This window comes from Mustela lutreola, chromosome 1, assembly GCF_030435805.1.
Source record: "Mustela lutreola isolate mMusLut2 chromosome 1, mMusLut2.pri, whole genome shotgun sequence".
NCBI lineage: Eukaryota > Metazoa > Chordata > Mammalia > Carnivora > Mustelidae > Mustela > Mustela lutreola.
In genome coordinates this window covers 186,721,903-186,738,053 of record NC_081290.1, presented here as the reverse complement: position 1 = coordinate 186,738,053, position 16,151 = coordinate 186,721,903, and the positions used below count along the sequence as shown (strand labels likewise).

Here is a 16,151-nt window from a genome sequence, read left to right as displayed (position 1 = left end):
GTAAAGATGGTCAATTTTATTCTATGTGTATTTTATCCTGATTTTTTAAAAATGCTAATTTTTAAAAAGGTCACTGTTCTGGAGTAGAATAGTTATGACTCCTTAAGGGACGGGCTTTCATGGCCCAGGTCACCACCAATTTTATTCATATACGCAACCTTCCTTCCCCATATGTACTGTACGCACACATGTTTGAGTTTGCACCCCTTGTCTTACAAAGAAATTAATTCCCAAAGGATTAAAGTTTCAGACCTAAAAGTCACACACAGAAGGGAGGTTCCTGGCTGGCTCAGTGGGCAGAGCGTGTGACTCTTGATCTCAGGATTGTGAGTTCAAGTCCCGTATTGGGTGTAGAGATTCCTTAAAAATCTTTTAAAAAATACAAGCAGAAGAAAACGTGACTGTTTGACTCTGGAAGTCAGAAAGGTCTTTCGAAGCGCGGCGATGATCCAAAACAGCAAACGTCTCCCGTGTAAATGCTGTAGGAGTCTTTAAAGAGGTAAGGAAAGGAAAAGTCAGAAGATGCTTAACAGGAAAGATGGGAGCTCATTGGGGTTTCAACAAGACTAAAAATCCCTAAAAGTGTTGTACAATGCATCAGCCGCTGTGAGAGGCACTTCATGTGTTGCCTTTCTTTATTCTCACAGTGGCGTGGATACTCACAAGAAGTCTTACTTCACTTTAGTTTAATAGATAAAGGAAATGGGGGCACCTGTGTCGCTCGGTCGGTCGAGCATCAACTCTTGATTTTGCCTCTGGCCGTGATCTCAAGGTCCTGACGTCAGCCCTGCGTCAGTGTTCTCTCTCAACCCGGAGTCTGCTTGTCCCTCTCCGTCTGTGTCCACCCCACCCAGCTGATGCTCACGTTCTCTCAAATAAATAAAAAATACATAAATACATAAATAAAACCTATTTATATTAAAAAAAAATAGATAAAGAAAATGAAGCTCGGAGTGTTAAGTTCCTTGTCCAAAGTCACACAGCTGGTAGCAAGGACACCTGAAGTTTGACCCCAAGCCTTCAGCTAAGAACCTGGTTTGTTGCTCAAACAAACCTCACCCTGCTTTGCACCCTGGGGGGATCAGACTTAGGGCTTCGACTTGCCTGTCCCTTGACTTCCTGGGGGGTTTTGCAGGGGGAGGCTCCGGCCGATGACTAGTGGAGAGCGAGTCGGGTATTTATGCCTCCTGCCCCCACTGGTCACTGCCAGGGTGGATGGCTGTGCCCCTTCGGCCCGCCACATCCTGTAGGACTTGTCAAAGTCTCCCTCCGTGCCCCCTCTCTCTGGCTTTCCCCTCTTTCCCCTTCTGGCCTGGGAGTGGTCATGCCCCCCCCCCCCCACCCACCGCCCATCCTTGCTGGTTTCCTTGCTGGGGAATGACTCGGACGGCAGTGAGTGGTTTGATGGAGCGGGCTTGGCTGAGCAAATGGTAGGAGGTCAGAAGAGCACAGTGTCAGTTACAAGCTGAGACGTTCCCAGCGTGTCCTAGCTTTCAAATGACCAGAACCACCTATTTATTGGCAAGTGTGGCAGATTCCCGAGGGCAGTGGCCTGGGTGGGATGAGCTGAGTGTGTGTGTGTGTGTGTGTGTGTGTGTGTGTGTGTGTGAGAGAGAGAGAGAGAGAGAGAGAGAGAGAGATTTGGGGTGGGTGGGGGTGGAGAAGGCAGGAGTGGGAAATGCTTCTAACAAGTCTAGTTTGATGTGCGCCCGTTTTCTTCTTGTGCATTTCCTGTGCACCTCAGCAAGGTCTTTGCCCGTCTTTGCCTGCACCCCACCCCCGCCCCTGCCCCCCTCAGGCCCTGGCAACCTTTTCTCACTGGCTGTAGCATTCCAGAAAACCTCAGCTCAAGATTGATGGCTTCATAACCTGCCCGGAGTCCTTGTGCTGCCGCAGCCGCGTCGTGAATCATCAATGCCACATCGCCCCACTCCCACCACACAGGACCCGAAGGACACTCCGGAGCGTGCGTGGGCCCGGGAACCGCTTCGCTGGCCGGACACCAGGGCTGTGGCCGTGAGGAAGGAGGAGGAGGGGCGGCAGGCAGGGCGCTCGGCTTTCTGGGTGAGAGGACCCAGCGGTTTTGGATCAGAAGGTTTGAGAAGGTCTCATGGAAGTGGTCAAGTCAGCCTGTCTTCTCCACCTCTCCCTGGTGGTGATTTAATAGCGATTACAATCACTGCAATAGTAATTAGCGGGTGTCTCAACTTACTGAATCCGGCGCTGGTGGGAAACCAGGCTTTATACCCATTTTCCTCTTGGCAGAAATCGGTCTTCTCTCCCCACGCTATGGTCGGAGAGACAGAAGGAAACACAGTGAGGGGAAAAGCAGAGCTTCAAGCATAGCTGTGATTGTAAAGCCTGAGCTCTTTCTACCAGGCCTTGTTGCCACCAAAGGGTGCCCCACGTGGCAGTGAGCTCTTTTCCACTCTGTTTCTGCCGTGGCTCCCACTGGCCCCTCTGTTGGGGAGGGGGCTTCCCAGCCTGGGGAAGGACTTGTGTGGGCTCTCTGCTCACTTCAGGGTAACATGATCTGGACAACTTATCAACAACAGTTTCTGGTCTCACAGGTCTGGAGGCTGGCCTTGGAGACCTCGGGGTCGGGGGTGCTGTGCTCCCCCAGAAGGCTCTAGGGGAGCATCTGTTCTGAGGCTCGCTCCAGCTTGGGGAGTTCATTGGCTTGTGGCCCCACAATCCCAGGCCTCGTAGGGTGCTCTCCCTTTGTGTGTTTCTCTGTGTCCAAGTTTCTTACAAGGACATTTTCTAAAAAATAAGATCACTGTCCTATTGAATTAAGGCTCCCCCCAAGGATGTGTGTTAACTTGATGATCTACGAAGACCTCACTTCCAAATAAGGTCTCATTGACAAGTACCAATGGTTAAGACCTCAACATCCTTTTGGGGTCACAGTTCAACTTGTAACAGGGTCCCTCATGCCCTGCCAGGCCACGGGCCTCTCCCGAGATCCTCAAGCATTCGGTTGGGTCTCCAGCCACAAGAACATCAAGAGGAGGATAGGAACATGGGCATGTGTGCCGAGGGGGAGCAGGGCCCTTCTCTTGGGGGGGGGGGGGAAGCAGAGAATGAGGAGGGTGGAGGAAACTCTGCACATCCATGTGACCTTTGCTGCCCTTGAGGACAGTCAGTGCCAGAAGAGGCTTTGGGGCCTGGCGAACTCTTGCACATCTCCATTTTATGAAATGAGAGTTTGCAGCAAAGCTCATCAGAGCACACAGATCACTGTTAGCGATAGGACCTCCCAAGCACGGTACCTATTGTCGCGGCCAGGGTCACACAGCCCTCCCATGGGGGCATCGCGCAACAAGGAGGGCCCAGGCTCTCCCTGCCAGAGAGCCCAGGCCACTCAGTATCCCGGGAGATACGGATCAATCCTGCAGCACTGGGAGGAAACCGATCATTCGAGAAGAAATGGGTCTGCTTGGAGATGAGCAGATCTGGGGGGAAAAATTAACAGCAGCTAATTCAGTCACACTTAATTTAAAGTCTTCTCACTAAGAGATTTAATCTAGATGGAATAAAGCTGAATCTGTGCATTTGCCAGGAACTGGAAAAATCTTCCCCTGGGTGGGAGTAGTTGAGGGTCCCGCTTCCTTCTCTCCTGCATTCCTCTGGTCCGACTGATGGTGATTGCTTGAATGCCAGCGTCTGTAACAGGTTTTGCATGTGAGAACGATGTTGGGTGAAGAGGGAACCATCGTATCTGAGTCCCAATGACACATTCACCGACCTTCTCCTTCACTATTCCTTCAGCGAACATTTAATGAGCCGCTATTACATGCCGGGCATTATGGTGGCCTAGGGTGGGGGTCACAGTTGGAATACATTATAATCTCTTCCCCTTTCATGCTCTTGGTGTAGAAAACAGAACTGTCAATGCTAAAACCAGCACTCAGACTGATAAGCCCTCCAGCAGGTATTGGAGTAACGTGTTTTGGGAAACGCAGAAGAGGGACTGTGAGTTCAGGCAGGGGGACAAGATACAGATTGGGAAAGGAGTCACAGAAGAAGTGGTATCAGAGCCGTGTTTTAAAGGACCGTAGAATTTTCCAGGAAGACACAACTTGTTTTCCTTCTCCCTTTGACAACGGATGGCCAGCACGTCGGCAGCGAGGAACGCTTCCCGGGATCCAGGATGTCACCGTCAGAACCGCACTCAGACCCAACTGCCCCATTCCAGAGGCAACACTCATGCTCTGACTTCAATGTTCCCCTTTCCAGCACCTTGCAGCAGAAGTAGGGGGAGGCTGGAGCCAGAGACCCCCCGGAGAGGGTACCTTCAGAGCAGCTGCGGTGCCGAATGCCCAACGGAGCGACGGGAGGCTGCTGGCTTGGGATGCGGGGCCAGCCTCGGCGGCCACCCCGGCAGCCCCTCTGGCACGTGGTGCCGATGAGCCGTCATCCTCCCAGCACAGGCCCGGCTGCACGGCCTCCTCTAACAACTGAACTGATTAGAAGGAAACTTCGACTTGATTAGTGATTATTGTCTCTGTGCAGCCGTGGCTGGGAGCCTGCTCATTTGGGGGAGGGGTGGGATGTTTTGAAACAACGCTAGCAGGCGTCTCATTGCCTGAGTGAAATGCAGGCTCATCTCGGCCCCTCCCCACATCTGGCCCTTCTCCGCTTCGCTTCTAAACGAGTATCTGTTCCCCCTGGGGAGGGCTGGGTGGGCAGGGCAGAGCCGAGTCCTTCCCCGAACCACCCCTCTGTGGGGCGAGCCTGCGGAGGCAGCAGCATCTGGAAGGCAGGCAGACCATCCCCGGGGGCCTGTCCAAGGACTCCAGCCGCAGAGGCAGGAACTTGACCGGCCTTGAGCCTCTTGGGCATGGAGAAGAACAGCCCGGGTTGCGCCACGTCCAGGCCCTGGCTCCTGGGGAAAGTTGCCTGAGCCTGGGGGCTCGACTTGAGAGACCCACTTGAGATAAAGTCGGTCATGTCGTAGGTTTGTGATGGTTGTGGCCTTAAATATGGAAACGCCAGCATGGCGCCTTTGGATCTGTATGGCCTGGGGCAGGCTCTACACATCTCTGGGCTCACACTTGCTTGGTGGTGAGAGAGCTGCTCTCCTCACTCACGGGGCTTATGGAAAGATCTGACGGGGCAATGAGCATGACGTGTGGTCCGCAGGCAGGTTGCCGGACGCACCGTAGATGGGTCGGTGTTGACTTGTACCAGACAGGGTCACCCAGCCTGAAGTCAGGCCAGAGGCCCCCAGGGATCAGGGTCCTGGAGTGCTAGTTACTGCGGGGCTTTCAGGGCGAAGGGTGGGTGGTCTCTAGTCTGGGAAGCTCAACCAAAGGGACAGAAATAGAAGACCTTAAGACTCCAGGATTTCCAAACTCCTGCCAACGGACAAGGCCAAGCCTGCTGTTTAAGCACTGGAGGGAGTAGGGGGAAGGTGTGAGCAGGATGGGCAAGGCTGATGGGGGGCTTCAGGGCAGGATCCAAACACACCGGAGAAGGGCCATCCTCAAGCAGATGCGGGAGAGGGAGGGAGGAACATGGCTGAGTGCATGCGGTTAAGGTATGTGCTGGGGGTCCTAAGCCCTCACCTCATCCCTGCCCTCGATGAGCCTTCCGAGGGGCAGCCCTAGCCCAGTGTGGCAGCTGAAGAACCGGGGGTGGGGTGGTGGGTGTTTCCAGAATGGCTGCAGTTGAGTCAGTGGGCATGGAGTCGGCTTTGGTCTGCCCCCGCACCTGGGTTCTGGCCATTGCTCTGTGCGGCACTTTCCCGCTGGGAGGGCAGTCCTAACCGACCTCCTTTCTTTTAGGCTTTGGGGCTGGTGGGCCCAAGCCCACCTGAAGAATCTGGTTTCTGGGTGTGTCTCAGCAAGCTCGTGGGCATCCACTCTCCTTTCTTCCCGCACTTAGCTGTGCCGGGTACCGAGCAGGTGCTCCCTAAATCCGGATTTGCTCCCCATGGACAATAGAACCCGAGCAAACACCATTTGCTCTCTGTTGGGCCCCTCTGGAAAGAGGCATTTGTGGCATTTTTGAGAGCGCCGAGAGGTGGGGTCCCTGAGCTCCAGCTCTGTGACTCATGTTCCAAGGAGGGGCTGACCTTGAGCCAGAGCTGGAGTCCTTGCTCCGGCTGGCAGCTCGCTCTTCCTCTCATCTCCGCATCCCTCCTTCTCTTGTGCACTGCCTCCTGTCCCTGATGTCCCTCTTCTCTTCTCGTGACTCTTAGCATTTCCTTGGCTCTGATTCCCTTGCCCTCACTACCTCTCTGTTTTGGACTTGTCCCCCGTGGCCAAGGGCATGGCCAGGAGCCTTAGGCCACTCACTTTGGCTTCATGGCAGATGCAGCTGTACACTGGGCTGTGGGAGACAGGTCAGGTTGGCCTGTGGCCCAGGGAGCTAGGTCAAGTACCAGGTGGGGTGTCCCTCCGCTGAAAGAGAAGGCCAAGCCAGACGCTGCCAGGCAGAGGATCAAGCCCTAGAGTCATCACACCTTGATTCACGTTCTGGCTCTGCCATGTGACTTTGACCAACACAAAAACCCCGAGGTACAGTTTCCATATCTGCAAAAGTAAATATCATACAGGGTCACAGTGAGGATTTAGTGTGGCCACTATGGAAAAGTGCTTATATGCGCTAGAGCTCTGGTCTTAGCTGCAGCTCTGTGGACAGTGCCCCAAGCTGTCCTCTGTCACAGCTTCCTCCCTGGGGAAAGGGCTGGCCACTTTCCCAAAGCTGCCTGTGAAGGTGCCCTTGCTCCCTGGCTCTCCCCAACGGGACTCTGTCCTGCCTCCTCCTACTAGTCACCTCTGCCAGCCTCCCCCCCACCCCACCACAGGGGTGTCCCCGCAGAGCAGGTCCCATCCAGGTCCGAGAGTCAGGAGTCTGGCCATGTTGGATTTGTCCGCAAACTCCCGGCAGCCGGGCCGCTGATTTATCTCCCGAGGCTCTCTCTGCCATCTGTTTTTATATTGCTTTCAGCACAAGATAAGTGGCTCCCATACAGCGCTGAGCTTCAGAGATCGCAAAGTTCATGAGTTTGCAGAATTTATGATAAGGCAGAGAATTGTCTTAGTGCATCATTCATGTGCGCAAGGTCCAGAACGAAATGCCGCTCCTTCCAGATGTTTCCTTTTTTCCTCCAGTCCCTTCCTCAGGAGGTGGGACGGCCAGCTGGCAGCCCCACCACTTGTGCCGGGACCTCAGGAGTACTCCGTTCCTTACGAGCTTCTGCAGGGATGAAGTCAAAAGCATGTCTCTGCAGGGAGGAGGAGGAGAAGGAAAAAAGCCAGGAGGTGGCGGATCCTCATCCTGCATCCTCCAAGGGTCGTTGGCTGGAAACTGAGGTGCTGGACAGGGGCTCTGTGGGCTGGGTGATAATGAAAACCATTGTCCATGGTTCTGTTTCCCTCTGAGTCCTTGTTGGGGAACATATTTAACTCTCTGGAGTGAATATGTATCACCAATTATAAATGAGCATTAAAAAGACCACGGATGATTGTTTAGAGTGTATGTCTCCACTGGACCTCTCCCTCCCTCTTGGAGGTGTTACAATGTGTTACAATGTGTTAAAATGCAAAGACTAGAGACCCTGCCAAGCAGTCTGTGAGGGGCGACAGGCTCTGCAGAAGGGGAGAAGTCCTGCGTTTCAGGGGGAGGGAGGCTTTAGAGGACGTGACGGGGTCTGACTGGTGGGAGTAGGAGCCAGGAGGGTAAAGGGAGTGGGAGAGAGCATCCTGAGCAGCTCATGCCAAGTCGCGGAGGCAGCAGAGCATGTGGCTGGTTCTGGGACTATGCATGGCTGCACATGTACACTGATTTATTTAAATTAAGCTCTCATTGATGCAGTGCTTCCCGGGTGCTGGGTATTGAAATGGACTTTATATATATATTATTTCTCACATGTATCATAGCAACTCTGCCACATAGATCTCATCACACCCATTTTACAGAGGAGAAAATGGAGATGAACCTTTTGATTAAGGTTGTAAAGGCGGCAGAGCTGGGATTTCCATGTGGGTCTTTCTGACACAAGCCTCTCCTCACTGTTCTCTTCCGCCTCCTGCTGTGTCAGTCCTCCCCATCCAGACAGCAAGCATCCTCATGTCATACGTCAGAATTCCGCGGGTACGGTCGGGACGGTCCAGGGACGCTGGCGAGAGCATGCCCTGGGAGGACCGGGACGGACCAGACGCTGGGCTCAGGGTGGCACGCCGTGCTTGCGAATTGGGTGGGCCACAGCTTGGGAAGGAGTTGGCAATAGCAGGACCACGTTCAAGTTGCAGTGGCACAGGTGTCTGACCCAGGGGCAGAGGTGTTTGAAAGTGCTGCGAACAAGCCAGGGGGCTTTGGGTGCTCCCTCCCCAAGATGCTCCCTGGGCCCTCAGCGAAGGGTTTGTTTGGAAAGCACCCACCTCGCCTGCTCCCCAGGCCAGCTGACTTGTTCACATCATTCCCTTTTTTTTGGTGATAACCTGGGCTTCTCACACTGGTTCTTGTGCCATTAGGTCTTCAAGTCATCTTGGCTCAAAGCAGTCTGCCCTTTTCGGGGGGCATCTTTCCTCCTGACTGTGGCTTTCCCCACTCTGACCCAGAAATCTGCCCGTGGCCCTTGGACAGTGCCCTGACGTGTGCACCTTGATCCCCTGGGCTCTCCTGCTTGTAGGCACCCCCATGGGCTACCTCTCACACACTTGCCTTTGCCTTATGGATGGAACAAGACACAGTCAAGTGATGGGCTGTGACAGTGGACCTGGGACCCGGGAGAGGAAGGTGATCAGAGACGTAGAATTAGGCGAGGCATCTGTGGGGGTGCCTGCATGGCTCAGTCAGTTAAGAGTCTTCTTTCAGCTCAGGTCATGATCCCAGACTCCTGAGATAGAGCCCCACTTCGGGATCCCTGCTCAGCGGCTTCTCCCTCTCCAGCTCCCCCTGCTTGTGTTCCCTCTCTTGCTGCGTCTCTCTGTGTCAGATAAATTTAAAAAAAAAAAAAATCTTTATAAATATAATAAAAGAACAGGCATTATGGACAGGGTCAGCAGTAGAGCCGTATTCTCAGCCCGGGGCCCCATATCTGGGTGTGGTCAAGTGAACGCACTGCAGGGCTGGTGTGCTCTACCCCACTGCCCAGGGACAGGGCCAGAGGCAGGGCCGGAGGTAGAGGCTGAGATCCCAGGGGAATGTCCAAGTCAGAATCCACCTGAAAATCCCTGGGTCGAAGCAGGCGCTGAAACAACCATTGTCTGTAGGGTACACTTTCCTGGGACTCCCTCCCACCCCCTGCCCTGGTGCCTGGATGTTGTAAGAAGGCAGACACCCAGCAAATCCTTGCGGCAGGTAAGCAAGCAGGGTCCAAGAATGATGACTCATCTGGGTAAAAGCCCCAAGGGTGTATCTTGGTGCAAGAAAAGGGATAGGGAGAGGAACCGTGAGGGCGACGCAGAGGTCTGGGGGCAAATGGAGAGAGCTGAGGCTTCGGGAACATCTGCGCCAGCCCCAGCAAACCTGTTCCCGCTCAGCCCAAAGTCAGCCCCATGCGGGGGTTTTGCCTCTCTCTCCTCAGCAAGCGAACTGGGCTCAGCAGTGTTCAGGGCCTCAGCCACCGTGGTGACAATTGTAAGAGGCAGTCTCGTGATTCAACTCGGGTCTGCCCCACTGTGAGAGTCACACTTTGAACCCTTGATCATGGCTTCTGAGCGTCTCAGCAAGTCTGAGTTGCAACATTGGTCCTGGCTTCAGCATTACTCGATAGTTCCCAGGGGTATTTACATTTTAATGATGAGCTCTTGAAAAGAGAAAATCCATCATAACTCAAATAGCAGAAGTTTGACTTCCTAATAGGATTTTGGGAGAGGGCTTTTTCTCTTGGTGGTGTTAAATCTGCATTGTCCAATATGGTAGCTACTAGGCATGTGTGGCTCTTGAATAATTGAAATGTGGTCGGTCTGGATTGACGTGAGTGCTAAGTGTTAAGACACAAGCCAGAGTCTGAAGACTTACTGTGCCAAATATCTCATTCGTATTTTTTTAATATCGATTACATGTTGAAATGATAAAATCTTGGATCTATTGGGTTGAATAACATACCTTATTAAAATTAATTTTATCTACTTGGTTTCCTCTTTATTTCTGTAACTACTAGAAAAATTTAAATCACATAGTGGTTTGCAATCTATCCATCAGACATATTACTATCCTATATTCCTATATTCTTTATTTCCTTCATTCAAAACATATTAATGGTGACTGTTCTTTATTGGAGATGTATTATGTTCCAGGAATGTACATAGTTAATATATAATTGACCTATATAATATGTAAGTAGTATTAGTCCCATTTTAAAGATCAAGAAGGGAAAATCAGATTAGTTAAACCCAAGCCTAACCAGCACGTGGTCACAGGTGGGTGCAAATCTCACTTCAGCCACTTCCTAGTTGGTGACCCTGAGTGCAACATGCAAGGTCTCTGTCTTGGTTTACTGTTCTGCATGTGAAGGTAAAAGCAAAGCTAGAGGGGCGCCTGGGTGGCTCAGTGGGTTAAGCTGCTGCCTTCGGCTCAGGTCATGATCTCAGGGTCCTGGGATCGAGTCCCGCATCGGGCTCTCTGCTCAGCAGGGGCCCTGCTTCCCTTCCTCTTTCTCTGCCTGCCTCTCTGCCTACTATGATCTCTCTCTGTCAAATAAATAAATAAAATCTTAAAAAAAAAAAAAAAAGCAAAGCTAGACTAGTTAGCAGAATTCAGTAACTGCTTACTTATTAAGCAATTTCCACTGTACCTGATACACAGACACACAAATAAATGGTGATTAACTTTTATTATCTTCAAGTGACGTGAGTTGGGATCTAAATCAGTTTTCCTGGGGTGCCTGGTTGGCTCAGTTTTTAGGCATCTGCCTTCGGCTTGGGTCATGGTCCTAGGGTCCTGGGATGGAGTCTCTGCTCAGCCAGAAGCCTGTTTTTCCCTCTCCCACTCCCCCAGCTTGTGTTTGCTTCCTCTCTCTCTCTCTCTCTCTCTCTCTCTGCGTCAAATAAATAATCAATCAATCAGCTTTGTTCAACATTCTTCCCATGAGATGACCTATGGGGCATCTTTCATATATCAGGTAGACCCCTTCAATGCTGTGGAGTATATAATAGTAATAAGGAACAGTTCATGCCCTCAGGGGGCTCACAGTCCAGTGGAGATGATAAGAAACAAATAGAAAAAATGGATAGAAAGAGGTAAATTGTGACCCTCCCCCCCCGAAAATGATGCCACAAGGACATAAAGTGTTATAAGAGCTTGTATAGGGCAAGATCCCTTTGACTTGGAGGCAACCAGAGGGGGACTTCCTGAAGGAGATGGTATTTGAGCAGGACCTTAAAAATGCATGGGGTAACCTTAGGCAAAAATGTGGGCTAAAGCATTCAAGAAACAGTAGAAGCAAAAGTATAAGCATGAGGAAGCAAAGGTAGGCGTGGAGAATGGGTGGCAATTACCTTGTGCTGGACTGTAGGTTTGTGCCAAATGATAGGAGACTCTGGGTGGGACATTTGGAGTGGCGCTGGCTCGTGGAGGGCCAGGAATGCCAGGCTCAGGAGTTTGTCCATCAAAGGCTAGTTTTCCTGGTTGTTTCATCTGGCTGGGCAGATGGTAGTCTGAACAAGGGTGCCCAGCCAGGGAACAAGGGAACGCTGAATCCACGCCTCCCTTTCTCCAGCGAGTTATACGTGCGTCAGTGGTGGGTGGGAAGATGCCTTTCTCTAATTTATGCAAAGGTGCCTCAGCCCTGTGAGCTTTGCCGCCAGTTTGCTCCTTTCCCAGACTTGCCGACCCCCGGCACCTTCTCCATCCTCAGCCCCTGCAGTCATTAAAAGGCTTCCCTCCTGCCTCATCTGTGCAGAGAGCCTCCCCAGGAATAGGGCTCTCCCTCTGTCCTGTGACCGTAAACGACAGCTCTGTCTCCATCTGCTCGGATCATTTCTCTACTGGTTGTCATTGCTCACAGTCCCCAGATGTCTCAGGACCATGCCAGGAAATGCCGGGTCACTTCCCAGAGGCCCAGGTTCCCATGCCAGTGTCTGCTGTGACCCCAACACCAACCCCACCCCCACAGGGCCAAACAAAGAAATGGTCCCTTGGCTGCCACCTCCCGGGGAGCTGGGCTCTCTCAAATTGAGTTACTCACTGCTCCTGACTTTGCTGTCATCATTTCCTTCTGCAGCCTATTAAAACTCTATCCCTGACTAATGTAGCTGAACACACTGCTCCCACTCTGTTCTTCTGCCAGCAGCATCTGTACCAAAAAAAAAAAAAAAAAAAGAAAAGAAAAAAATCAGCTTTGTCAGGCAGGCTTCTCATTGCGTCTTCCTCCCTCTCCCCTCCGCCCCCCTCCTCTCCAAGGGGCCCACTCAGGAACTGTCCACCCCAGATAGTTCTGAAAGGTCCCTATGCCCTTGGGCTGTCCTCAGCCTGGATTCCAGGACTTAGGAACACATTGCTTGCCTCTCAGCCTGGCAGGCGGCTGGATCTTCACCCAGCTGCCATCTCCCCCAGCCCATCTGGGCCAACAATATGCTTTCTCTAGAAGCCCTTGTAGGTTCGGTCCAGCACAGCGCACCCGCTTTCCAGCCCTGCCTGACCGTGTCTGCGTGGGGGACAGGAACAAATCAGACAGTTTGTTGAGATGTTTGACACATGTGGCTTGGCCCTGGTTCAGGCTGAATGTGCTTAGGTGTGTGCAAAGTATGTTTTCCAGTCCACAGCCTCGATGTCATGCCTGTCCTCCTCACGCACACGGCCGCGTGGCCATCCTGATATTATAAGGCCATCTAAACACAAAGCCACGACATTTCAAAGCAAGCAGGCAGCAGGCTTCATTGTAGATGCTGCCTCTTCCATCTCATGCCTGCTTTTCTTTGATTTTCATGGAATTCTGTTCTAGTGAATTCTGGGGGTGTTGGCCACAGACCTTGCAGGAAAAGATAAGAGGCTTGTCAGGAATGAGCCAGGCTGGGGGAGATGGAGAAGGTATTTTGCAAATGTCGGAAAGTAGAGGGCATGAAAATATTGCTTCCATCCAAAGAGTATTTTTCTGCCCCCCCCATTTTTAAAAAATAGGTCTTATCTAAAGATAGAAGCTAGCTAATGTCCACAGCAGGAAATAAAAGCAAGCAAATTTGTCAGCTAGAATGCTGTTTGTGCTTCTGTTGCCCGGGTCAATCATTTCACTAATGAGTTAATTCATTCATTCATTGATTTATTCACGTATTCATTCATTTGACATCAATTTATTTTTAAAAAATAACATTTTTTTCCTGATTATAATAGTAATGCATATTCATCACAAAAAATTTGGAAAATCTATTAAAGTACAAAGAGGAAATGAAAATCACCTTTTTTCCTCTCAACCCCAAGCTAATAACTGTTCAATATTTTGGTGCATTTTCTTCCTTAAAGATCTCCCAGATGGGGCCAGGTCCCTCAGACACCCTTGCTTCCTGCCCTTCACAAGAGTCCGCATTTGACACCTCCCCTGCCACAGAATGAATCTATCTTCACAAAGTAGGAAAGGGAGACGAAGATTTGCCAGAGTTTTCAAGCAGAAGCAAAAAAGAAGGATACAATAGATATTGCACAGCACAATTTAATAAAAAGTCTCCTCCAGACACGTGAGCTCTTTGCTTTGCCCCTAGTTTCCATCAGCTGGCAAGAGCCTCAAGTTCTGGCCTGCCTCACCTTCATCCCCAGCCTCGCCTGTCTCCTCACCCTTACACCGTCCACTTCTGTGAACATGAAGGATCCCCCATTTTTACCAGCCAAAATGTGTTACAAGAAATGCATGTTCTTGGGACACCTGGGTGGCTCAGTGGGTTAAGCCTTCGGTTCAGGTCATGATCTCAGGGTTCTGGGATAGAGTCCCGCATCGGGCTCTCTGCTCGGCAGGGAGCCTGCTTCTCCTCTGTCTCTGCCTGCTGCTCTGCCTACTTGTGATCTCTCTCTCTGTGTCAAATAAGTAAATAAAATCTTTAAAAAAAAAAAAAAGAAATGCATGTTCTTTCCTTGTAGTAGGTACTTTTTTTCTGTCTCATTCAGACACGTGTGTGTGTGTGTGTGTGTGTGCATATATGTGCCCACATTTTCTATACGTATTTTATTAAAATGATATGATAGGGGCACCTGGGTGGTGCGGTGGTTTGAGCCTCTGCCTTCGGCTTGGGTCGTGGTCTCAGGATCCTGCGCCGGGTTCTCTGCTTGGCAGGGAGCCTGCTTCCCCCTCTCTCTCTGCTTGGCTCTCTGCCTATTTGTGATCTCTCTCTCTCTCTCTGTCAAATTAATAATTAAAATGATACTCTAGTGTACCTACAAGTTTTTGAACTTTTTCTCCTTCAGAGTATATTTTATTTTCCCTTTCAATTAAATCATCTTTGAAAACCTGGTTTTGCACTGTTGTGTAGCATCCCATTATATGCTGTACCCCAGGGCATTGGACTGGTACCCCATTGTTGGGATACTCCGGTTGTTCATAATTTTTGCTGTCATACATGAGACTGTGATAAGCATCCTTCGTGTCTCCCGTTGTTTTCTTTGTGAACATCTCTGATTATTTTTTTTTTTAAAGATTTTATTTATTTGACAGACAGATCACAAGTAGGCAAAGAAGCAGGCAGGAAGAGAGAGGAGGAAGCAGGCTCTCTGAGGAGCAGAGAGCCCGATGCGGGGCTCGATCCCAGGACGCTGGGATCATGAACTGAGCTGAAGGCAGAGGCTTTAACCCACTGAGCCACCCAGGTGCCCCTCTGATTATTTTCTAAGGATACATTTCTAAACTTGGAATTTTGAGGTCAAGTTGACTGAGCATTTTGAAATTTGATATAACTTGGCCTCCAGAAAAATGTTAACATGAAGCATTTATTGAGCACCTCCTGGATACTGGGCATACCTGGATACCGTGCTAGCTTCTGAAGATTCAAAAATACATAAGATATGTTCTTTGTGATTTAGGAGATTGTGGTTGAATTATTTGCTGGAATTAAATAGTGGGCTCCCACTCCCCTTCTAAAATGTCTGAATTTGCACTTAATGGTATGACTGAGAAGCTGCCGAATCTGACCCTAACTTTATCTTTCAAAATACGTTTATCATGTGCAAAGAAGGTCACCTGATTCTCAAGGCCAACCAAAACTTCTGTATATAGTACTTTCCAGTTTAGAAAACATATAGGCATATCAAATGCTTCTGCCTTTACCCAAAATTATGACTATTGAAGAAAAAGGTATATACTCCTTCTTGCTTATGGATTGGAATTTATTTAAAGTTGGTCTTGAAGAGGAAACCACTGTTTCGTTCCTATAGATTTTCTAGGTGGAATTCTTGGAGGAAATCCTAAACTCTAGCTCTGTAGGATTTGTTGCGAATAGGGAGTGGAATCTGGGTCTCTGCTGAGATAGTCTGCTGTCTCATTCCATCATTGGTATCAACGATTGTTTTGTCTGTGTTTCCTATCTAGAGTTTATGTAAGTATTTCTCAGCCTTCTTACAGTAATGGAAGTCATGTAAGCAATGAACTTGAATTATATATGTCATGATAGCTTGTATTTTTATCACCAAATATTTGCAAGGATTATACATCCCTGACTCAGTGAGGCCAGCCCTCTCTAGGTAATTGACTTTGGCCAGTGAAATGCGTTAGTGACGTCAGCGTTAAGAGCCATTACTGTGTTCTGTCATAACTCTCTCCCCTCCGCCTCCATGTCCTCGCGATAGAAGCTGCTGCCTCAGCCTAGGTCAGGGAATAAAAATAAGTCCAATACCCACATAACACAAGAGGGAAATAAATTTTGGTTTTGGAAGTCACTAAGATTTGGGAATTATTTGCTACCGCAGTGTAATGTAGCTTAAAATGCATGCCAGATATGCTAAGGAAAAAATGTCATTTATAGGTCATGGTCCTTATTCTGTCCTTAATTTGATTCGTTAATTCACATCTGTAGCCTGTGGCTTTATGTTCAAAATATTGACATGTTGGACTCAATAGCATTTGGGAGCTGTCTTTTTTGAGGGTGAGGGAGGAAATGTATTTTTCATACCAATAGATGACCTATTTTGTTACAAGGACTAAGATTATATTTTGCACTGACACTCAAAATTTCTAGCTCTTATCTCTAGTATCAGGTGATTATCTCGGTTGATGTCAA

At 49.9% G+C, this 16,151-nt stretch overlaps 1 long non-coding RNA gene across 1 annotated transcript in view; it reads left to right on the top strand.

Annotated features, from left to right (window-relative positions):
- LOC131836213 (uncharacterized) overlaps positions 1-13,542 on the top strand; it is a 160,811-nt gene extending 147,269 nt beyond the window's left edge. The window contains exon 6 of the long non-coding RNA XR_009355542.1: positions 13,414-13,542. This is a non-coding gene — a long non-coding RNA (uncharacterized LOC131836213). The remainder of the gene's footprint in view (positions 1-13,413) is intronic.
- The last annotated feature ends 2,609 nt before the right edge of the window (positions 13,543-16,151 follow it).